This window comes from Paroedura picta, chromosome 11 (assembly GCF_049243985.1).
Source record: "Paroedura picta isolate Pp20150507F chromosome 11, Ppicta_v3.0, whole genome shotgun sequence".
NCBI lineage: Eukaryota > Metazoa > Chordata > Lepidosauria > Squamata > Gekkonidae > Paroedura > Paroedura picta.
The window spans coordinates 12372558-12396915 of record NC_135379.1 but is presented as its reverse complement, the minus strand read 5'-3'; the positions used below and the strand labels follow the sequence as shown (position 1 = coordinate 12396915).

General features: G+C 42.3%; 2 protein-coding genes and 1 long non-coding RNA gene across 8 annotated transcripts in view; 2 read left to right on the top strand and 1 right to left on the bottom strand.

The window, feature by feature from the left end:
- EPC1 (enhancer of polycomb 1) overlaps window positions 1-8568 on the bottom strand; it is a 54635-nt gene extending 46067 nt beyond the window's left edge. Inside the window, exon 1 of the mRNA XM_077304599.1 lies at window positions 8268-8568. The gene's annotated coding sequence lies outside the window, so the exon portion shown is untranslated. The remainder of the gene's footprint in view (window positions 1-8267) is intronic.
- Window positions 8569-9221: 653 nt separating this feature from the next.
- LOC143820790 (uncharacterized) lies at window positions 9222-12184 on the top strand. The gene is made up of 3 exons (XR_013225506.1): window positions 9222-9536; window positions 10690-10845; window positions 11729-12184. It is a non-coding gene; the product is annotated as an uncharacterized LOC143820790 (long non-coding RNA).
- Window positions 12185-17550: 5366 nt separating this feature from the next.
- CCDC7 (coiled-coil domain containing 7) overlaps window positions 17551-24358 on the top strand; it is a 92123-nt gene continuing 85315 nt past the window's right edge. For 3 of the 6 annotated variants that reach the window (XM_077303229.1, XM_077303230.1, XM_077303226.1), the window contains exons 1-2: window positions 17552-17712; window positions 19874-19918. The gene's annotated coding sequence lies outside the window, so the exon portion shown is untranslated. Of the gene's footprint in view, window positions 17713-18651; window positions 18903-19873; window positions 19919-24358 lie in introns of all 6 variants that reach the window. The other 3 variants (XM_077303227.1, XM_077303231.1, XM_077303228.1) reach the window with 3 other exon arrangements.

The window sequence follows — 24358 nt, the reverse complement described above, 5'->3', positions numbered from 1 at the left end:
GAGTCTGTATCACTGCCTTAATCATTTTGGTTGCCCTCTTCTGTATTTTTCCTAGTACCAAAATACCCTTTTTGAGATCCTGACCAGAAGAATTGATTGAATTAAATTAGGCAAGTAAATTCACTGCCTGGTCAATTGTAGGCCATGATATATCTGTGCTTCTTCTGCCCAGATACGTTTTGAGTATTGCTTTTTTCCAAATCTAGTTTAAGTTCTTTGGATTTTTAATGGTAAGGAATGGTATGGCTTTCAACTGGAGTAACAAAGACAATAAGGATATATAGGTGGGGATCCAAATTGTATGGAAGGACAGAATTAATAGTACAAGACTTGAAAGTTAACCCCTAGGTAAGCCCTCTAAGGACTCCATTCCCGCCCGGTCAGTTCAGGAAAACTCTATAAGTTCCTCATAAAGAGGAAGTGCCATAGGCTTTGAATCAATTGGGTTGGTTATTAATTTTAATTATTAACATTTAGAATTTTAAAGCCTAATTTAATATTTCTTGTACATTTATACCTTTTGTAAGCTGTCCTGAGCCTCCAGGGAAAGGTGGGGGTATAAAGGGAATGAATGAATTAATGAAATGTTTTGTTCCCTTTAAATATAAGAGCTTTGGCAGAGAAGCTGGACTATCACTGAAAGCTGCCTGGGTTCAAAGTGAAACTTTCCAATACTGAGACAGGTTAGCATGATCCAGCACATATTTGGGTTTTCAGGTAGCAGCTCAGCCCCTTGGATGAGCCACTTAAAGGACAGCAGGAAATGCAATCCTTGGTGGTTTTCAGGCCGAATCATTTAAATTGCCTTTGAAAATTACCTGTGGGAGAAGGGAGGTTAGAAAGTTCATGCCCAAGAGTGCATGCTAAATACAGTACTAGTCACTGTTCTAGAATATTTCTTCAAGGATAAAAAATTTAGTTGGTATTTTGGGAACTCTGCAGTGTACAAGTTACCATTTGTGCTCACAAGTCTATGCTTATGGAACAGGGCTTTTGGGGTGAAAAACTACCCAACCAATGTCCTTTATATATTGTCTGATTATAGTCTGATTAGAATACTAGGACTCAACAGGGATACTGGTTTCTTATTTCACTATGTATGCTAACCCTATTCAGCCCTTATATCTGCATTCCTAACAATCCTCCACATGAGGTTCATATGTCCTCTTCATGTTGTTCTATTTTGTAATGTAACATAATGAATAGTAGAATGAAATGTAATTTAGAATGGGAGATTGGAATTTAATTCTCTGGTCTGAGGACACGGGACATAACTCTGTACAGCCAGACACTTGTGGGGATGCCTCCATTCTAGGGGGTGGGGGATGAGGCATACTGACAAGGACTCAGTTCATATGTCTAGCCCTCCACAGTTGGGTGTGCATCTGTCCATTAGTCTTCAGTCTTGAGATATTTGTTTCCTTCATTATGTTCCCCCCATCCCCTCGAGTTGTACCCAAACAACCTTCTCAGTCCTGACGCTAGCTTGGTGGAATGACCTACCAAATGAGGTCATGCTCATTTGGGACTAAAACAGTTCTGCAGAGCCTTTAAGATGGTGGTATTCTGCTGGGCCTACGGGTGAGGCTGTTAGAAGACCATTAGGACACCACCTAAAACTAGCCTCCCTACGGACAATCAGCTATAGATACTGGAAATAAACTGCATGCCATTTAATTAACATCAAGCTCAGCACTTTACCCCCCTCCCCCACACCGGTATGAAACATAGGGAATAAGATATGCCCTCAGCCCCCAGGGAAGGGCAGCATACAAACTGAATTTTAAATAAATAAAAATATAAATAAATAAATAAATTTAGCTTGTTATTCCTGTAAGGCCCTTGAATCTGTTAAATACCTTAGTTATGCTGTGGAATGATTTATTGCTCACCCTCTGCCTGTATGTGTGGACTTGTAATTCCCATTTCATTGTGCCAGAAGAAGCGTGTACACATGAAAGCTTACATCTTGGATAAAAGTTTTTATGTTATTTAAATTTTAAAAACAAACAAACTGAGGCGTTTTAAATGTGGACAGATGGGTAACTTCCCTTTTTAACTTGGAGCCATCTTGAACATAATACAAAATTATTCAAGGTGGTTAAATAGAAGCAGACTTTAAAGAGATATAGAATGTGTTCACATAACCAAATGTTTAGGGGATAAACCAACACATGTCATTCATTGTTGATAGGTGCAAAGTGAAATCCACTGGGGATTATTTAGGGATACATTGCACATGACTCTCTCCTATATGCTGGGACCCCTTTGAGATCATTACAGCTAATATAGGCACATAAATACAGGTTCATACACAATCAGCACATCAAGGCAGAATGAAGAACAGAAGATCTGTATTTTCTCACAGAGAGACAAAGGAGGCAAACGTATTATCTCCCATTCTCAGTGTGTCCTGATGCGCTGCTACCACATGCACACATGTGCAGATGCTGTTATGGGATAAGCTATACAATGAGGTGGGGCAGAAAATTTTCCGAAACAGAAAATGTTCTGGAGTATTCTCCAATGCTATATTTTTCAACTTGTCTGCCTCACATTATATAAATACAGTCGGTTTCTCTATAGTTGTGTCAGGGCTCTTGTGCAACAAATCAGTCTTAATAGATGGCCTAAATGTGGGATATAAAGTATGTACCAACCCCTAGCCTTGCAGACGGTGTAGTTGCTGCCTCTTTGTGGTACCTAGAGTTGGGGTCTAAGGTTACCTGCTCCAATGTAAATAATCCATTAAGAAAGGAAGCCTAGGAAATGTGCCGGGCACACGAAAGCTCGTGCCTTGAATAAATCTTTGTTGGTCTTAAAGGTGCTCTTGGGCTCAAATTTTGTTGTGCTACTTCAGACCAACACGGCTACCCATTTGAATCTAGAAAAAGTCATGTCACTACATAAAAAAACTGTCACACTCCCTAAGTACTGTGTATCACTTTTACTGCCTTCTCTTTAAACTGATATACTCAGGCAAGCAATAGGAGCATGTATCTGTACAGTTTCCAGGCACAAATAGTCTAAAGATTTTCAATTCAGAAAAATATATTCATAAAAAGGAGACGAATAGAGTGAAAGTGACTAGAGAATTGCTGTTCTCTAATGTATTTGGGGTTGGCCTTTTTCAAATACAGGATTGTAGGACCTATGAAAAAGGTAATGGTAAAGGTATCCCCTGTACAAGCACCATGTCTGACCCTTGGGTGACGCCCTCTAGCGTTTTCTTGGCACACTCAATACAGGTTGGTTTGTCATTTTCTTCCCCAGTCATTACCGTTTTACCTCCCAGCAAGCTGGGTACTCATTTTACCGACCTCGGAAGGATGGAAGGCTGAGTCAACCTTGAGCCGGCTGCTGGGATCAAACTCCCAGCCTCATTGTTAGAGCTTCAGACAGCATGTCAGCTGCCTTACCACTCTGCGCCACAAGCTCAAGGACCTATGATATTGCCCTGTAAATCTGCAATTAGCTTATTGTCAGCACAGAAAAATTTTACACTGTGGCTTCATCCAGGCTTTTAACCAATATGGAAACACAAGGTTTTTTTTTGCATTCAGGCCATGAACACCATTATCTAACTCCAGAACACATGAATCTGCCTTTTACTGGATCACACCCTTAGTCAATCAAAGACAGTATGGTGTACTCAGACTGGCAGCAGCTCTCCAGAGTCACAGGCAGAGGTCATCACCTACTGTCTGGGCCTTTTTACTGGAGAGCTGGCAATTGAACTGGGGACTATTTGCACACTAAACAGATGCCACAGCCCCTCCCAGTGGCATTCATCTTTGGAAAGTACCAGCGAGATGATTTGTAGGAAACACTCAATTTTCTATGTGTGCGTGCATTTTTGGGAGGAACTAGAATGTATTATGTCTTTAGATGATATATAAGACCCTTATCCATTGGATGCCCATGATATTCTTGGAGGTCCACTCCCAAGAGCTGCAGGAGGAGGAGAAAGGATAGAAAGGAATGCAGCTCTGCTTATGTCAAATAAGGTCCAAGTCACTGTTTGTTTTGTAGCAGATGGCTTACTTAGGAGTGACTCAAGGCAGCTCTATATCACAATCACAAGCCCTGCTGCATAATTAAAGATGGATGCTGGCTGTTTGAAGGGTAAACCTTGCCACTGAAAACATATGCTGGAATAATTTTAACTGCAACACAAGCACAGCCCTGGCTGCCACTTATCTAGATTGCTTTAATTTCCCTTTCTTGGTCTTTTCTTCCCCAGTATATCCACTTGATTAGTTAAACACATCTTTTGTTCAAAACAGAGCTTTACCTTAGCATGCTTTTCATCAACCTCAAGCTTCTAGTTCTCTGACAATTCTACCTGACCTGGATAGGTCTGGCAAACTTGATCTTGTCAGCTCTCAGAAGCTAAGCAGTCACCCCTGGCTAGTATCTGGATAAGAGACTTTCAAGGAATACCACATTCAAACGTCTCTTGCCTGGCTGCAATCATAGGATCTCCTGGCTATATTATACACATGCCATACGATAAATAAATAACCCCTCTGCCACTAGCCTGTTCTCTCCATTATACCGCCATGCTTCTGTTCTGCATAAACTGATCAACCTCAGGGCATTTTCTGTGTCTTAACTTTATCATCACAATACCTTCTATCATCTGTGTGCCCTGCTTGGAAGACATCCTTCCCCACATTTCTTCTGGAAGCCATTTTCCTCTTTAATCCCATTCCTGAAGGACCTTACTCTTACTTTACCAGTGCCTGTATTGTCCTTAGGATTCTCCACACCCATTACTCTTTACTCATCATCATATCCAAACTCCCCCTTCATTGGTGGTCTTTATTAGTGAAGGCAACAATACCGCTACCAGGGCAAGGGACTATGTCAATTATATCATGCAGGGCACCTGGTTTAGATGGGTTGTCTGTAGCAACAAGTAAGAATCACCTTCAGAAAGCTTCTGTAAGCTATAACAATTGGGCTCCTCCTCTCTTGGGAAATATCTACATTCTTAGGTCATCTATGCACCACAAACACATCATTATAATCTCACAAATACCTTCCACGTTAAGGTAGAGGTTCTAAGGTCTCCCAATGAGTGAAGTGTAACTTAATTTCCCAAGTCCCAGCCCAACACTCCAGCCCCGACAGTATAGGCTAGTGACTTGGGAGGCTAGGTTTATATATGTATAAATATGTGTATTTTTAAATAGCGCAGTAGTGTAAATTGTATAAATAGGGTTTTCTTTTCTTGCACAATTAAAGAGATTAGAAGAACTGGGGTTGATAATACAGTTTGTACCACTTGGCTCCTGACAGCAGAAATTACATTCAGAAGGACACAAATGGAAGTTTGATGGTATTCAGTTCAGTTTCACTTTGAAAATACAGAGTTCTGGCTAATGTCATCTGGTACTGTTCAAGATCTTGTTTCCAAAATACTGGCCCTAATACCCGGAGACTTCAACAGGCACAGCAGGAATTGAACCTGAGACCTGGCCACACATGTGCACTACCACTAAAGTAAAGAGAGCCAAAGGGGTGTAGTGGATAGACTGCTGGAGTAGGATCTGGGAGATCCAACTTCAAATCCTCCCTCTGCTATGGAAAGCTTAAGTGTGACCTTGGACCAGTCATGGGCTCTCAGCCGAACCTGCCTCACAGGATTGCTGTGAAGACAAAATGGAGGAGAGGATAACAGTGTAAGCTGGAGAGAAAGGCGGGGCATAAGTGATGTAAATAAATAAATAAAATTCGGGCCCTGCCCTTGCCTCATTCAAAGCTCACTGGAGAAAAGGTTCAACAAATTTACAGAAATACTACCTTATTCCACACTCGGCTACTGTGAGCAGATAGATATGGATTGTTTCCCCGACCAGAACACAAAGGGATTCTTAGACTGAGAGTGAGCAGTTGTCTTTTCTTAAACATGGATAACAGCTGATCCGCCTGAGCCCGCCAGGGCAGATCCTTATCTGTTTCCCTTCATGGTGGCTGTGTGCACAGGGCGCCCATGTATCAAGGTGCCTATAACACTGTGTGGTGCAATCATGTGCTGCACTGCCACATTTTATTGAGATGGAGGCTGCAAGAGTTGCATTCCCAGAACTGCAAGAGAACATCCATGACTGGTCTTTTCAAACAATCCTTGTGATTGCACGGTGGGGGCCAGAATCAGATAAAGCATTTTCTGCTGCTGTTAGGTTCAGCTAAGAAATTGTTGTTACTTAAGGATTACCCCCCAAAAAAACAAAATACAGCCAAATCACCTTGATCTTTTAAGATGTGACCCCTCTTAAGCAAATTTACTTTGAAATCTCAGATACATATTGCAGCAGCAAACTCATAAGAGATTCTCCTTCCAAAGCAAGAATAGATCAATGCTCTTAAGATATATCTTCAAAATATTCCTGGCTAAAACAATTAGTGATGATCTTTGTAATTATGTCACTTAAAAGGTGTGTGCCACTAGAATTCTTTAAATAAAACATTTATACAAAGGGGCTGTTGTAGTAGTCTCACGAATTCCTGAAAAAAACAGCAAAATAAGGCATTCCTTTACAATACTTTAATAGGTTCCTTAACCTGTTGCTTTTTGTAAGATATTTTGATTATTGAAAGAGCACATATTAGTAAGATAATGCCTTTTATCTCATTATTTTAGCATGTGCACAGCTGAGACTTGACTACATCTTCCCAGCCATCTTTCCATTACATTAATCACTTTTTGTTTATATCTGCACAATGAAAATGTTTTCAGATAACTCTATAATTTGTACAGTTTAAGTACAATATGCATATATTAAGCATATTATGATAGCTGAAGAGTTTGTAATTTATAATGCACCTTATATAATATTTGTCTTGTCAGGCTTGATACTGAACAAATTTGAATTGACACACAACAAAACTACCAAAATAGCCATTAAATAATGCACCGTGTTTGAGAGAAAAGGCCCCATTCCTAGATTACTGGATATTTAGAAGTGTTTTTTTTTTGGGGGGGTAAGCAAGGGAGTATATGATTTAATGCTTTTAAATACTTATCTAATAATGAATTTATGACACAGTAAAATTCTATGTAAAATTGCACAGAGCCTATGGAATAATTTTGTAGCCACTACAAAATATTTTGGGGAGAAGGGGTTAAGACATGACTTAAGAACAGCTCAGTTCTTCACATACCTTAGGGTTTGTTGGGGGGGGGGGTTAAGCAGGAAAAAAAAATCCCAAACCCTGCCTCTTGTCTCAGAACAACAAAGGACTGACGACATATCTGTTACAAGGAATACTGTTAGTTCACATAAGAATATATTACACACCTTTTCGAAAATTATTCATCTAATAACATTGTAACTTAGACTGCACTGGAAGAAAAGAGGAAATGATACAATAGATCAAATCTTGCCCCACCTTTCCCCCCCCCCCTTTTTCTTGGTGAAACGGACATAAATTGTTTAGGAGCACCACAGCGCCACCAACACAGATCAATACAAAACAAAAAAGATTTCCCACCGTGTGCAAAAAAAAAAAAAAAAAGCCAAGAAAAATGCCCAAAATTACAAAATGTCTCCCAATTGCACCTTCTCAAGAAAAGAACACGACACCTTAGGCGAGGTACGCTTATTAAGATCCTTTATATCAAGAACGCTTTAAGCCGAGTGACCAAAAGAGAGCTGATTGGCGAATACAAAGGCCAATGTTTAGTAACAGACATAACTTAATACAAACCCTGTCAATTCTCCCCTTCGTTACACGAAGGACCGTTTCTCACGTAATTCATCCAAACCCCCCTCCCCCCCCATAATTGAAACCGCAAACATCTTTTTGTGTGTGTTTGTTTAAAGTATCCCTGGTCTTCATCAAACAAGGCATTTGGTGGGTTTTTTTTTCTTTTGTTGTTGTTTGTTTGCTTGTTTGTTTAAAGAAATTTTCCTTTTGCGCCCTGCACATATTTATTATCGGTTTTAGAGGCTCCACCTTCCCAACACTCGGGTTCTCCGTCGGTTCCTAAAAGACCCAAGTGCAACGCACGGTTCAACCAGAGCCATCCTTCCGGAGAGAAAGAAAATTGTTTCCAAATCCATGCCCCAATGTACACATCTTGAGACCCATAACAGCCCACGATGGCTTCAATTCATTACGAGGGCTCAAGAGCCTAAGGGGGAAAGATACCAGCCCATGGCTGTTTCCGAAATTATCATATATTGAGGCTAACGCATTACCACCCTCACGCACACACAGACCCACGCCGAAAAATTGAAAAGGATTCCGAAACTTACCTCGAAGAAAAGCAGACAGCTGCCTCTTCGCAACGCCTGTAACGAAATAGGCTGGGGAGAGTTTCTGGCTTGCAAAGAGCCACCTCCACGCAGCCAAAGAATCCCCAAACATCTTTAAAAAATCTTCGCTGCTGCAGACGGAGAACCTCTTCCACGATCGGTGGTCAGTTCCGAAGGCTGACCCCCTCCCTTCCCCACACGCACGCACACACACCCCTCCGGCTCGGCGAGGGCGTTCGGGCAAAGCAGAGAAATATCCAAAGAAGATTAAAAGCAGAGGCAGCGGCGGCAGCAGCAGCAGCCAGAAGACTCTGGGGTTAACAACTTTGTAATGGCAAACAGGCGTGTTCTGATTGGTTAGGAGGGCAGTGTCCCTACACAGTCTGCACTATCCCCCGCTCTCTCCTCCTCCCCCCCCCTCCTGCAGCCTGGAAAAAATGCAGAAATGCAGTGTGCCATTTTAGACAGGCTTTGGAAACACACCCCACCAGCCAGCCAGCCAGCCGCCCGAAAGGCTCGCCTTCATCTTTTGTGACCCCCGCACACGAAGCGCGCCCGCCCGCCCGCTTTCGGGACATAAACGTGTCCTTGGGGAGGAAACGGGAAAGCGAGCGGGTGCGGGTGCGGGTGGGTGGGTGGGTGTGTGCGTGGGGGGGGGGGGTAGGGGACACGCACACGGATCTAGCTCCCTCGGAGCCAGGGCAATCTCCCCTCCCGCCGCAACCTGCGGCCAAAGCACCTGGTGGGGTTGGAAACTCCAGAGGGCAACGTTAGGTGGGTTTGGGCGAATGATCTCACGGCACCCCAGTCGCGCCTGGAACAAAAATCCATGAAAGGAAGAGCAGGAAAAGGCTGATCTCCCTCCCTCCCTCTCTCTCTCATCTACGCGCCCACCGCCGTCAACAGAACTAGGAATATTAATTTCAAGCGATCCCTCCATCGCGATCGCTCGAGTTATTCCACTAATACTGTTGAAAAGCCCTCCTGGTACTGCCTGACAGAACTCGACCATGCTGCCCACAAACAAAATGGCTGTGGCACTGAGGGTTTTTTTTTCGGATCCTCCCACCGCGCAGCTCCCCCGCGGCCTCCGGGAAGCGCTAGAAATCCGAAAGAAATCAGGCCTCAAAGTACAATGCACCGTCCAAAGTCTGCACGACATCAGGCGGGCGAGAGACGGTGACAAAACGCTGCGCTGGCGAGAGGGATCTTTTCAAATCATCATTGTTTAAATAATGTGCATCAATCACTGGGAATTTACATGGCTGGGTAATGTGAACTTCCTGCTTTACATATGCATAAGGCCTTTCACCTATCTTGGCAGGCTTTCAAATGAAGTGGGCTGGGAAATTTGATACTGCGTGTCTTCCTTGAGAGCTGACAAGGTACTCCGATGCTATAACTGTGCAGGGAGGGGGGGATGCAGGCGAAAGGCCTGGCCTAACAAAGAAAAACAAAAATAATAAGATCTGGTAAAAACTGGTCTTCCATTTTCCCACGGACTCTTTGGACAAAACATGAATTGCACGAGGCAAGCAGTGAGAAGTTTGGCCCTGAAGTTGTATGCAAGTCTTCTTAGTAAATTCTATGTTTAGTAAATGTGTAGCTAAAAAGAATAGTTTCCAAAACATCAGAAACTTTAGTACTAACTTAATCATCCCTCATTTAATTGCAGTGAAGGGAACTAAATTACTCCAAATGACATTCGCTCATGATATTTGAAGTATTAAACATTTCACCTCTTACTTGCAATTCTACAGGATCTATACTGTTTCAAATTGAGTAACTCAAGGGTGTCTTTCATTTTACTTTCATTTTATTAGCAAGACTCAAGAGTCTGGAATTCTCCCCATGTAAATGACTTCTGATTTTTAGGATGTTAGTCACTGCAGGTCACTAACTGCTCCAACTTGCATGTTTGCACCTCCGCTAACTATTGTGCAAACCCTCAGCATGTCCACTCAGAAGTCCCACTTTGCTTAATGACACCGCAGTCATTTAACGGTGCATACAATTCAACCTTTAACTCTCATTGAAATCAATAGCAAACTTCAACAAGAATAACCTACTTTAATTCAATTCTATACTTCAAAGTAAATATTTCTGAATATTCCACCTTCACAGCCCGAATGCAAGGGGCTGAATATTCTGAATATTCCACCTTCACAGCCCGAGTGCAAGGGGCTAAAGTCTACTATCCCTTTTTGTACCACCTATGCCAGACCACACTATTGGCTTAAAGGCTGGCCTAGCTCAATTTGGATAACCTGGATACATATATGTTTGTTTAAGATGGGCACAAACCCAGTTAAATCTCAGAATTGGACATCTCATCCATCCTTCTCTCGTGCAACATGCTAAGATTCCAACTAACTGCAATAATATTTCCACTTCCATTCTCTGAGATTAATTTATTTCCCAGGAACCAAGCTTCTTAAACAGAACTATGGTGAAGAACCCCAGCTCCTAGGAAAGTTACTGACCTCAGTTAGTGAAGATGCCAACATTCAGATGTGATGACTAATTGGAATTGGTTTACATCTTCTGTCTGCAAATTTGGCATGCCATATGATGTGAGGTGAGATTTTTTTTGTTTGAGTGTAGCCTTGTTACGTGTGTGTGTGGAGGGGGAGGTAGACGCTCATGGAAGCACAGATTTAAAAGCGAGGATGGGTTGTTTGTGACCTTTTAAAATTAATGTTACTTCATGCATGCCTTAGTGAAACATGGATTTGTTCCCAACATTGCTACAAATAATAATGGAATCTTTAAAATACCTTAGTTTTGTTTGGCATCAGGCTAAATCCCCTTGAGAGACAGAAGGTGCTATACAGGAGTAGTCCTGTTCTTACTGATAGTGCATTCGTTTTTAACCTGTAAATATTTGAATAGATTTTCAGACTCCAGAACACACAATGAGAATTTTCTCAAGAAACACAGAGATACAGAAAATTAATACTGTGTAAATACTTTCTATTTATTTATTTATTTTATTTATATACCGCCCTCCTTGGAGGCTCAAATAAATGAAACAAACAAATAAATAAAACAAATAAAACAAATAAATGAAATGTACTGATACTTGTTATTGTGAGTATCTGGCAATACAAGAACAGCACTGCAACGATAGGAGCTGAGAGTTGGTAAGCGGGGTGACAGTTAAGATCTGACAGCAGAGTTTTGACAGTTGGAAATTGGATATTTGAGTGGTTAGTTGAAAGAGGTGGCTATTAAGGAGAGTGGGGTAAGGCCCTGTATAGCTATCGGATTATACTCTTTGGCTGACTGACAGTGCATTTGGAACAAAGTTATTAAAGTCTGCTGGGGGGGTAGGTTTACTTGACATGTAAGGTTCTAATATCCGAAATTATGTAGCTTCATGTCACCTGTTCATAATTACTTCCATCTATGCTAGTTAAGTTGTTAAGATAATATTTTTTTGGTCTCTGCTCCTCCACCAGGCATTCCCCTGAGACGGATCAACCCAATGACATCTACAGGTCTCTATGCTCAGACATCGCCTCCATGTCCTACAGTCTGACCTCTCTGTGGTTTTTTTAAATCTAAGTTGTTGTTCCTGTTATATTATTGATGATCCAAATCATTTATATTATGTTGATTTTAACCACTGTTGGATTACTGTTGATGTTATTTCTGACTATGTTATATGCTTACGTCATTCCATGTATTACCCCACAATGTTATATGTAAACCGCCCTCAGCCGTATGGGACGGCGGAATAAAAATATAATTAATAAATAAATAAGTTTACCTCACACAGCAGCTATTGTGCACAGGCTTGGAGGATGGCATATTCAAGCAAAAGTATTCCTGGTACAGTGGGAAACCAACATGGAGTAGTATGTGTCATAGATGAGAGCAGGAGGGGTCGATATTAATTGAGACTGATCAGTGTTTGTGGTGACAGCCAGAATGCAAGTCTGAGTTTCATGAGACTATTTGCTGGCAGAGTTTTAATATGCAGAAAGAGTGGAGCATCAAGCTGCTTAAAAAAGAAACTGTGTCTAGAAGGAGAGGAAGAGACCTGACCTATCTAGCTAACTGCAGTCATTCTTTTGTTCAACTTCTGTTCTGAAGGCAAGCAGAGAGGAAGTGTGCTCAAAAAGCAGAACATCTTCTGTTGAGCCTGTCACGACATTGGAGGAGATAATTTGAAAACCATCAGGAAGTTCCAATCATATCTATGCTAAAAGTGCATTTCCTCCAATGCCCCCTGCAGGATACCCTTTATATTCTGCTCAATTACGTACAGTGCAGATCTTGCATATTCCAATTTTTTTTTACATACATGGGAGGGAGGACTTGAAAAGGAAGGGTTTTCTCCCACATTTACCCCCACTTTCTGAACAGGGATGGCGCTTGCTCACTTGCTCATGAGCATTTAATTATTATATTACATTTATAGCCCGCATTCCTCCGAAGACTCAAGATGGGTTACATAAAAATAGAAATTCCATAAAATCCCATTAAACCTTCTAATCTGTGAGGAGTTGAGTGAGGAGCTAAGCTGGCCTTCAGGCACTGGGGCAGAGGCACTGCTGTGCCTAATGAGGTGATAAAGGTTTTGCCCCAGGAAAAAGCAAAGTTGGGGAAGGGGTTGAACCCATGACCACTACAGTAACATATTCTGACATTCTTCTTGGAACGGAGATTTTTTATTGCACAACCTCCATCTATACACTTAGCCACTTAGCTGATCTTGGAAGTAAAGGATTTAACATCTCTTTGCACAGCACACAACTGTATTCCAGAGAGGGCGCTATAGCTAATTAGCTAGGCAGGTCAGCTCCTTCTATCACTTGCTTCTTGTCTGCTCTGCTGCTCTTTGTTTGCCCAGATTGCTAAACCAAGAGATTTTCTTTTTGCAGCTAACTCCTCTTCTTGTTACTTTGTTTAACTGCCATGAGGGCAAAATGCACTCTGTCCTAGTCCAGATAGGTAGCTGAAATGCTCATGCTCTTTCCTTACACTAGTATGTATATGCAATTCCTTAATAAGGGACTTTCTGTCCTAAAGCAACAAGACACTTGTGAAGCTTCTTCCAAAGACAGCACTTCCATCCGCTGTGCACAAGTGAACTGAGTGCTAAGAGCTGGGACCCTATTCAGGCTGCAGTTAGAAGAACACTTTCCTGGGAGTAAGCCCTCCTGGAAAATATGGGTTGTGGTTCTGAGTATACTTGCCTAGGTGTGCTCCCTCATGCACTGTCTCGAATCTATTCCTGCACCCAGACAATTTTTCATGAACACTTCCATATACAACTATGTAGCTGTGTTTTCATAGTGATTTAACATAGATATTAGAAAGCATAAAAACATCAGTGAGGGATATCACCTTTTTCTGACAGCAGGGCCACTCCTTTACAGTTGCAAATCATCCTGCTCCAGCTGAGAGCTTTCTTTCCCGAGATACCACCTGCCTTTCCTAAGGTCAGAGTCTCTGAATAAAGGAAGAGGCCCATTGTTCCTGGATCGTGCCTCCGGCTGGAGCTTCTTTCTCCTGGGCTATTGCGGAGAAGAGTCAGCAGGCATTCATTGTGCACAAACTGAGCCCTTACTGAGATCTGCCTCCTTAGTACCTATTAATTATGCTGTAATTTCTATGTGATTGATTTTATTAGCATAAACTGCTTTGGCTGTAAAGTGAGTGGGGGAACGACAAAATAAAGATGCCATGTAAAAGTTCAGCATGTGGGTTGACATCCCTATTGTTACATTAAAGCCGCTGCTGAGAATACTGGTCTATGTCAGGAGAGACATAGTATTTCTACTTGCAATACATGGGTAGAACTCTGTAACAACTGCATATGTGAAACCTTTGTTCACTTTTGTAGCTTCTGTGCAGTTCCACATTGGGGGTTGCGCAGGCAAACCATAGGGGCTAACAAGCTTTATAGAAGTGTTTCTACAGCCCAAGAGTGTTCCCCCTTCCCTCCGTCTTCAGTGTAGTTTTTCCCACTCAATGGGACACATGATAGATGGGCAAGCACTCTTCCCTCAGTTCTCCGTTCCTGCTGTAAGGAGTGAGCATGAATGAAGAAGCCCACGGTGGGGAAAGGAGGGAAGTTGTGTGCCTGCACAGAAGACTGCACTTACCAGTTACAGGTAAGTGCAATTGTGTTTTCATTTTTGTGGTTTTGTGCAGTCCCCCATGGGAGAATAACAAGTTCAGTTACTGAGGAGGAGTGTGTGGGATGGATCAGAAGACTGACTGTAATCCCGTTTTCCCCACAACTGCCTCACTCCAGGAGTTGATGTCCATGGAGTAATGCAGCTGTCCCCAACCCCCGGTCCGGGGACCGGTACCGGTCTGTGGATCAGTCAGTACCGGGCCACAGCTCCTCCTTATCCTCCTCCCTGGCTGCTGCCTCGGCTGCTGCCCTGCCACTCTGCCACTGGCTCACCTTTGGTGCTCTCTAGCGGTCGCCATGGCTGGGGCTCCCCCTCAGCTCGGCACTGCGCAGCTGCTGCTGGCAGCACCCCCCAGTGGGCAGTGGGAAATCAGGGGATCCGGCAGGAAAGCAAGCGGAGCAGGGGCTCAGGCGCTGACGTACCTTGGCAAAAGACTACCCTCCCGGGCCTCAGTAAAATTGTCAAGTGTTGACCGGTCTCTGGTCATAAAAATGTTGGGGACCACTGGAGTAATGTCTTACAAAAATCAGGGGTGTTGACCGGGTGGCTGCCTTGCATACATCCTGAAGAGGTAGTCTTGATGAGAAGTCTGCTCAAGACTCTTGAGTCTTTATAGCACAAATACATTGATTGGACAGCTCCTACCTGGTTCAGTGTATGCCGCTCTAATTGTGGAAACTATCCACCTAGACAAGGCCTGTGTAAAAGCAGCATTCCCTTTCTTGCAGCCTCTGAAATAGATTCAGAATAAATTCCTGTCCCTCCTAAAGTCCTCTGTTCTTTTTAAATAAAAAATGAGAGCCCTTTTAACATGCAATGCATGCAGTACCCTTTCTGTATGGAGAAGTCAAGGAAGGGAAGAAAACTGGAAGGTTGATGTCCTGACCGATGAGAAACTGGGGGATTATCAGGGAGAAATTCCAGGTATGATCTCAAAAACACTTTATCCATCTGGAATGTTAGGAAGGGAGGGTTACAGCAAAATGGTGATGGACACCAGAAATGCTTGTATGAAAGAAAATCCAGGCCTTGCATTCAGTTCAAATGGTTTGTAATTAATTCTGGACTAAACCAGAAATAAATTCCTGTGAGGGATGGGATGTACAACAGGTGGGTATTCTGTGGCTGGCATGCAAAAGCACAGTTCCTATGTGTGCCTGCATAGAAGGCCTCTTGATGGGTGACATTTATAGGTAAGTGAAACCCCATTTTCACAATGGAGTATTTGAAAGCTAAACAATTGGGGACATTCCTCAAAGGGAGTTTTCCCCTTCATAGTATTGCCATAGCTACGTTTTTGGAATGCTGGCATCCCACGATGCTATTAAAGGCTCATCATATATTTAAAAAAAACTATTCAAAACTCTGTCAGGAAATAAGGCTATAAGGACACTTCAGATGGGGTATCAAGGGTTTTGAACCCCCAGATAGGACCTCTCAGAATTACAACTGATCTCCACACTTCAGAGATTAGTTCCCCTAGAGGAAATGGCAGTCTTGGTAGGTGGACTCACTCTACTGAGCTTCCTGTTTAGATTTGACCTTCAAATCTTGAGCAATTTCCTAACCCAGCGTTGGCAACCCTAATGGGTAATCATGAAATACCACCATTTCTACACAAGCATTTAGGAATCAACAGTAAGGTTAATAAACAGGTTACTGCTTTCATATTTTTTGTAATTATTATGGATGAATTTGAGAAGACATATAGTGTTTTGTAATGGAGCAGGTATATTATTTAGCCCTGCTTGTGGTTTTGTGCAATTACACTCCCATATCCTCACTGACGAAGAGCCTCTTGTGGCGCAGAGTGGTAAGGCAGCCGTCTGAAAGCTTTGCCCATGAGGCTGGGAGTTCAATCCCAGCAGCCGGCTCAAGGTTGACTCAGCCTTCCATCCTTCCGAGGTCGGTAAAATGAGTACCCAGCTTCCTTGCTGGGGGGTAAACGGTCATGACTGGGGAAGGCACTGGCAAACCACCCCGTATTGCGTCTGCCATGAAAACGCTACAGGGCGTCACCCCAAGGGTCAGACATGACTCGGTGCTTGCACAGGGGATACCTTTACTTTTACCTTTATCCTCACTGACAGGATAGGCAAGGATATATTTATATTTATTTTATAGCATCTTTACTAGGGAGTTAAGCCTGAACTTTGAGTACATATGCATAAACTGTTATTCACAGCTTCAGTTACTCCTAAGATCAACTGAACTACAGAATACATTTAAAAAATCAGGAAATAAGGGTGTATTACATTATCCACACACTACAAAGGGTCAAGTAGATGCATGCGTGTGAATCTCAGCAAATTCAGTACAAATGACATTGTTACACCAAAAGTCCACTGAGTAGGAATTCTGTTATTAATCTGTGGCAAAGACAAATTCATTTATTGAAGCATAAGACTCCGTGGACTATGGCTCACTAAAGTTTACATAGCCCCTAGTAAAGGCATTCATTTTTAAGATGTCAGCAGCATCTTCATCTTAAGTATATCTAGAGCTGCCAGCTCTGTTAGGAACTACCTGAAGATTTCGGGGGTGCACCCGGTAGTGTGCAGGATTTGGGGTGGTGAGGGACCCCACTGGAGTATAATGCTATGGAGTCCCCCTCCCAAAACAGACATTTTCTTCAGGGGATTCCCCAGAGGACTGGCATTTCTAAGGATGCCTCTCCTTTCAGCTGAACCTCACTGATTCCAATGGCAACCCCAAACCCTCTCAATGATCAAGCCAAGGCAGTGTGCAAGCACACACCCTCACACAACAGAACAGGGATCATCAGAGCACAGATATAAAGAGAAATTTATTAATTTACTCTCTCCTTATATCTGTACTCTTATGTTCCCTCTTCCATTTTCTGAGGACGAAAGCGCTCGCCTTGGATAAATCTGTGTTGGTCCTAAAGGTGAAATTGGGCTCAATTTTTGTGTTGCTACTTCAGACCCACACGGCTGCCCATTTGAACCTCTCAATGATTCCCCCACAAAGTTTACCGCCCCTCAAATGTGGGTTTACTCTCTCAGAGAGAAGAGCCGCCCCCCGCCCCCCCGCCGTTGCCTAGCGCCCCATTCGAAAGGCAGCCGACAGTTAACGGAATGGAAGGGGATGGGCGGGCGGGCGCGCGTGTGCACGCTCGTCTCCGGCTGCCCCGCCACTGTGGCTCAGTCCGCCTCGGAAGGCGCGGCAGCAAGACGTCAACACCGCGGGGCTGGGGGAAGATGAGGCGTCCTGGCCTCTTCGCCACCCCGAAACATCCTCAAGCGACCCTAGAAGCACCGGCCGTAGCGTAGGTGGGTCTTTGGGAGGGAACCTAGCGAGGAGGCTCCGCGCCGAGCAAAGAAAGCAACTTCTGGGAAGGAGCGACGCCCCGAGGAGGAGGAGGAGGAGGGGGTCACGTGGCTTCCGAACCCGCCATTTTTGCGGCGGGGGCCTCAGAACAACGCTGTCCACCCTCCCCCTCCGTAGTCGAGGATTAAATTGTCGTCCCTAGCTTCTCAGTATTTAAATGTATTCTGTTTGTCTCATAATTCTGTCCCGTCCAGCTACTTCAATATTTATTTTATTATTTTTATTTGTATTCCTGTACCGCCCTCCCTTGCAGCTCAGGGCAGGTTACAGACTACCTAAGGTTAGGGGAAACGTTAGATGAGTAATGGTGCAGAGGAGATTTAGAAATGAACTAACAATCATAACATTACAACATCAATCATAACAGTAACACAACACGTTCTGTGGTGATTTCAAGCACAATCCCACAGAGTGGCTTCCTTTTCCTACAACAGACACCCTGTAAGATAGGTGAGGCTGAGAGAGCTCTGAGAGAACTGTGACTGGTCAAGGTCAGCCTGCTGCCTACATGTGGAGGAAGAGTGGGGAATCAAACCCAGCTCTCCAGATTAGAAACTGCCATTCTTAACCATTACACCAAGCTGGCTCTCTTATTACATTATTATCCTCCTCTCCCTCCGTGGGTGGATTCATATAGGTAATTGTGTTGGTTGGAAGCAATAGCACAATGTTTGAGTCCAGTAGTACCTTTTAAGACCAACAAGTTTTAATTTTGGGTATCACAGGGTATCACCTGTGTATGTATACTTCATCCACGGGTGTAATAGAGGTTCCCCTCTGTAAGGTAGATGGCATGAAGAAATGATAAGTGGATCAGGCAGTTGCCAGCTAGAGACTCCATTTTATTTTATTACATTTTAATCCCACCTTTTTCTCCCAAGTGCTCACAACACACTGAAAAGATTGAGCTGAGAGTGTGTGATGCCTATGATCATCCATGGTTTGTGACTGAAGGATTTGAAATTGGGTCTCCCCCAGTTCTCTGGCTGGTTGTCACTTACAGAATTCCATAAACTTCTCAGCTTTCCCCTCTGATAGTCAACAGAGCAAAAGGGCACATCAAGACACAGTCTACATCAATTGATACACATCTAAACATCTGTGGACTTTGTGGAGTTGGACTGTCTCACAGGTGAACGCTTACTGAGCCCCCCCCCCTATTTTACTATTGAGAATCAGAGGACCTATAGGGGGGGAAAACAGGGTACTAAATGGGGATCTGCAGTAGAAGGCGGAAATCAGCAGATATTGCTTCCCCTCTTACATTAATGGAAATTTTGATTGGAGGAAGCACATATTTGTTACCTGCTGATGTAATGAATTGATTGGTAACCTCACAGGCAACAAAGATCTTTTTCTATGAAGATTATCCTTGCTTAACAGCAACTCCAGTTTCAAGAGGCTGTGCTGATGTGCTATTAAAACACCACAGTTTTAAAGAGAAGGAAAAACTAGAATGTGGTCTGTTAGACATTTGTCTAGGGTACTGATATTCTGCCTGAGGCTCCTCTTAATTCTTGGGATGCTGTATATTTAATTAATATTGGCTGCTCTGCCAACAACAAAGAAGTTCTCCATTCTCCCCACCAAAACAGCTAAATATACTGTTGAATAGTTATAATGTGGAAATAATGCTGATACTGACAGTATAGCAATGAATTAAGCCGAGTTGTATCCTTCTAAACCCATTTAAGTCAATAGATACACTGTTAGCATGCTTTGCCCACTTGTGATCAGGAGGTATCACTGAGAACCATACACAACATAAGATATTTGGAGGACAGGTGCAGGAAATTCTAATGATAAATCACATCACATACTTTGTCATATAATGACTGCTTCACTCTAATTACTGGCCTTGCTGACCAGTAAGACAAATCCTGTAAACTGGAAATACTATTCACCATCTATGTTCTGTACATTTTTCTGTGAGTTTTATAGGATACCATAAATCTGAGTAATTTGCATCAAAACACTTCAATGAATCCGGATTAATATTTCAAATTATTAGTCATGCAAAGTTTAGGCACATATGGCATTGTTATTTAAAAGATTTCAAAAACAGTTAAATCTCTTTAATGTTTTCTGCTTTTTTCATATCAGTTTGGGAACAATAAGTCACCATTGAAATACTGAAACATTCCTGATGTAAGTACATCTATATCATTGGAATAGCAGAGTGCAGTCAACGAGCACAATGTAGCCTAAGCAGTGTGGAATTTATCCATGTGGCTCAGAGGCCTGAGTTTACCTCTCCAGTTTTATTTCATCTCCACAACATATGTAGTGTTCCACTTTGCTGCTACCAGCAGGTTAACACTTGGAGAAATGCTTTTTAAATAATCGGTGCCTAAACACTGTATTTATTTATCTTAAAACAAAGCCATTCAAATTAAGGTCTACCCTTCTACTTCAAATCATTATAAGGTAGTGGAAGATTTAGTATCCTACTTTAGTAGAGTAATTCAGTTCAAAGCAGGCATTTTCACACCTTCCTAGATTGGTATGAGCCAAGTACCCTTTTATACAAGTGGAGACTCACCATATAAGTATAAGAAATAAAAATAAATAAAATAACAGCAATTTCTGAAAGAAAAAATATTTTACCTGTATATGTAATCATGGGTTACAAAAGCACATAGTTGAGACCAATTGTCAGCTAATGAGCAATGGAAAAATAAAATGGCGGAATGCCTTTATTTCCCCCTTACCCCTGGCCATGATTGTGAATTAAGAGGAATGTAGATGTCACATTTTTGTTGTGGGCCTTATTTAGTCCCCAGACATTCCTGTTTCATTGTTCTCTCCATTTCATTTCTCTCCTGAAACTTTCCCAAAACAAAGAACAAATATTTTATATCCTTTCAGGCCCATTTCATCTAGATGGTAAATTAATAGCTTTTAGGAGGTTTCCTTAGATGTCAGTTATGACATGCAGGACGTGTCACAGGAAGAATGTTGGCCTGCATACTAAGAAAGACGTGGCTAAACTGGATCACCTATAGACAAGGAAGAGATTTCTGTATGCTTGAGGACTCCCCAGGTGTGCAGAAAAAGATGACTATCACTGGATAAAAAAGGGAAGTAATCTCTATTGACCAAAAGTGAATATGTTCCAGAAGCACAGTATGAAGAAAGGAAGAAATAAAAATGAGAGAGCAGACATCAGCCTGCTCAAGCCTATGAGAGCATAATGGAATTCTAAAGCGGAAGATTTTGGGGGTCTGGGTGGGATATATATTTAAAAATTGAAGCATGATAGCAAGTTTATATCAGCCAACATGTCTCTGATATTAAATGTCAGCTTGAATTTTTAAAAAAGGATTTCTATCCATTACAAAGGATACTCAGATGTAGGATTTGTCAGAACTCCAGAATCAAGAACTTCCATTTCAACTTCTGTGTGGTGAACAAGAAATGTATTTAGAAGCTGTTGCCTGAAATTTTGAGGACTAGAGAAGTGAGATGCTGATAGGAAACGATGCCCCAAGTTTGATTAAACACCGCAGTCAGAAAACTGAGAAAGAACATACAAAGGGAGTATGCAGGGCAAATTATGATCAAGAAAGGGCAGGTAAAGTAGGAGAAGGAAGGAGGCTAGGCTGAAGTACAGGTAAACTTGAGATCAAAACCAGGCCAAAGAAATAACATTCAAATAATTGGGAATGGAATGTTCTAGATAAAAAATACACTATTGACAGTATTTTGTTGTCTTGAGGAAGATTGTAAGCCTTATCTTGAGGAAAGACAACGTTATTCAGTTGGGGCCTCTGAACGTCAGCCAAAGGGGCAAACAAAACTGATTGGGTGGATCTTAAATGGGGAAATCTGATTAAGGTATCTAATTGACATGATGTCATTGACATGATGTCACACAACCCAAATTCAGTTTCAAGAAGAAATTGAGTAAGGCAAGATGGGTTAGAAAAGAAGCAGCGGCAGCTTGGCAGTGCCAATAACAGGAAGACATTTTCATGGTCTATTTATCCAAAGTCAGCTAAAGCACAGCCACAGGAGCCAAACCTCTCAGGTAGAACCAGTTCCATAACTTAGTCCTTCTGGATCAGACCAGTGGTCTATCCAGTTCAGCATCCTGTCTCAAACAATGGCCAACCATTTCCTTTGGAAAGCCAACAAGGCATAGAGGTGATATGTGGATCTGCTTAGCATTTGTTAGTAGCTGAACCAGGCATTCTGTACCAAGAGGCATTTCCAGGTTTTTAAGGGGATAGAGTGCATAGGAGTAGTTCAGCCTCCGGTTGCCCATAGAATGCATCCACATGGCTGGGTCAGCTGATTCCAAGGCCATCTTCCAAGCTAAGTGGAGTTTGTAGGATGCCATTTTACAGTGGCATCAGCTTGCTTCTCTGATGTTAACAAGATCCAGAATTGCCCCTAGTCTGTTGACTGAGTCAGCAAGAGACAATTGGACTCTGGACAACTGCTGCTAGTCAACTGTATTGACCCTGCTAGATCAATGGTCTTACTCAGTATAAGGCAGTTTCTTGTGTTCATATGTTCAGGCTTTTGGTGGACATGGTGGTATGCCTGAGGATTTGTGGTACATATCTCCACCTTAGCAGGACAATCAGTTACTGAGATTTCCACCTGGAGGATAAGCAATCATATGGTGATTATAGCCCAAGTTTGGGAGATCATGCACCAGATCAGCAAGCACAAGAACTCTATGGCGCCAAACCAGTGCTTATACTTGGTGTCATACACTAGGCACAGGGAATGTTTTTCCCCTCTGAAGTGCATCAGGAGAAGATGATGAAAGCAGAGAGACAGATAGCTCTGGCTCAACTACAGGAGCCAGTGATCTCTGGAACTTAATTTATTCATTGTATGTGATATCACACCATGAAGTTACATGGGCCCTACTGCCTTATTAGGACAGCATTACCTGAGAGGCCTATAGTACAGAGTGCAAACTTGTTCCAACAGTCTACTCTAGTAGATGTGAAGAATCTACCTATGTAACCGAAGGTGGTTTGAAAGCCAGTCTTGCATACAGATTACTCAAGGTATTGGACTCCTGGGCTTGGGGACTTTAACCTGGGTGACAAGCAACTAGCCAAGGAGATCTTGTTTTTCCATTTTGATGGAACTCTCCATTCAAATGCCATGCAAGTTTATGATGGAACCAGTGATGTGGAGGCAAGCACCAGTCTGCCACCTGAATCCCTAGATTTAACAGTATGGAATCTGAATGAGGAAACAGGATGTCATAGAATCATAGAATCATAGAGTTGGAAGGGGCCATACAGGCCATCTAGTCCAACCCCCTGCTCTACGCAGGATCAGCCCTAAGCATCCTAAAGCATCCAAGAAAAGTGTGTATCCAACCTTTGCTTGAAGACTGCCAGTGAGGGGGAGCTCACCACCTCCTTAGGCAGCCTATTCCACTGCTGAACTACTCTCTGTGAAATTTTTTTTCCTGATATCTAGCCAATATCGTTGTACTTGTAGTTTAAACCCATTACTGCATGTCCTCTCCTCTGCAGCCAATGTCCGATTATCCTCTCCAGTTATTTGCTCCTAGTACATGAAGCATTTGTGTAGGGCAGTGATTTCTTTAGAATTAAAGATTTTGGTAGTGCATGTGCAATTCCTTTTTTGCAGGATGGAATAGTGCAATGGAAGAACCCACTATCAGGAAGTTCTTCTTCAAATGTAGATGAAACCTCCTTTGCTGTAGTTGATACTCATTAATCCAAGTTTGGTCATCCAGCACAACTGAAAACATATATATGTAACACATTTTCATCTTGTATGGGATGGACTGCTTTTTAACATCCTATCAATCAGAATGCTCTCCTTCTCTGAGTTCGAATGGAGCACCATGAATGTTCTTCTATGGGGAAGTGAGGGTATCTTGCCTTGCCTTGAATTATCAGGGGGCATTACACTGGCTTCTGTCACCGGGAGTCTCCCCCCTCCCACCAGTCTCCTTTTTCTTCTTGATCATTTAGCCCAGGACTAAAATAATAACTATTGCAATTAGTGAATCTTAGGAGCAGTTCCTTTTATTGTTTTTTTTTCAGCACTTGCATTTTGAAAGGAAATGTTTAGCTTTCAAATTTTTGAACTTGGAGAGACAGGAAGCTAGAAGTTAGTCCTGCCTCCAGATCCAAAGCCAGGAATTAGTCATTAGTCAGAATGTTCTTTTAATTTCAGAGCAGAAGAATACTCATGGTGAGTCCAATACTCCACTCTATTTGCTATTTTATTTTGCCTTTGTGTGAGTATGTGAGGGTATGGGATTGATTGCAGTTTTTCAGAAACAAAATATATTATGGTTTGATTGAAGGGAAAATAAGATATTCCAGTAAAAGAAGTGAAACGTTGATGAAAGACATCTAGACCCTTCACAAAATAAATGAACTACCCATTTATTATGCAATCAATTGATAATCTGGCAAGGACCTTAAAAGGATATTGATTGATAAGGCTGAAGCCAAACTGCAAATAAAGAGAAGATTTAGTATAGCTAGCCACAGTTTCTGAGTGACAAAGATTAACCAGGTATGAACTCGTTGCCTGAAAAGAAACTTTTTCCACAATGAAGAAAAAAGTTATTTTACT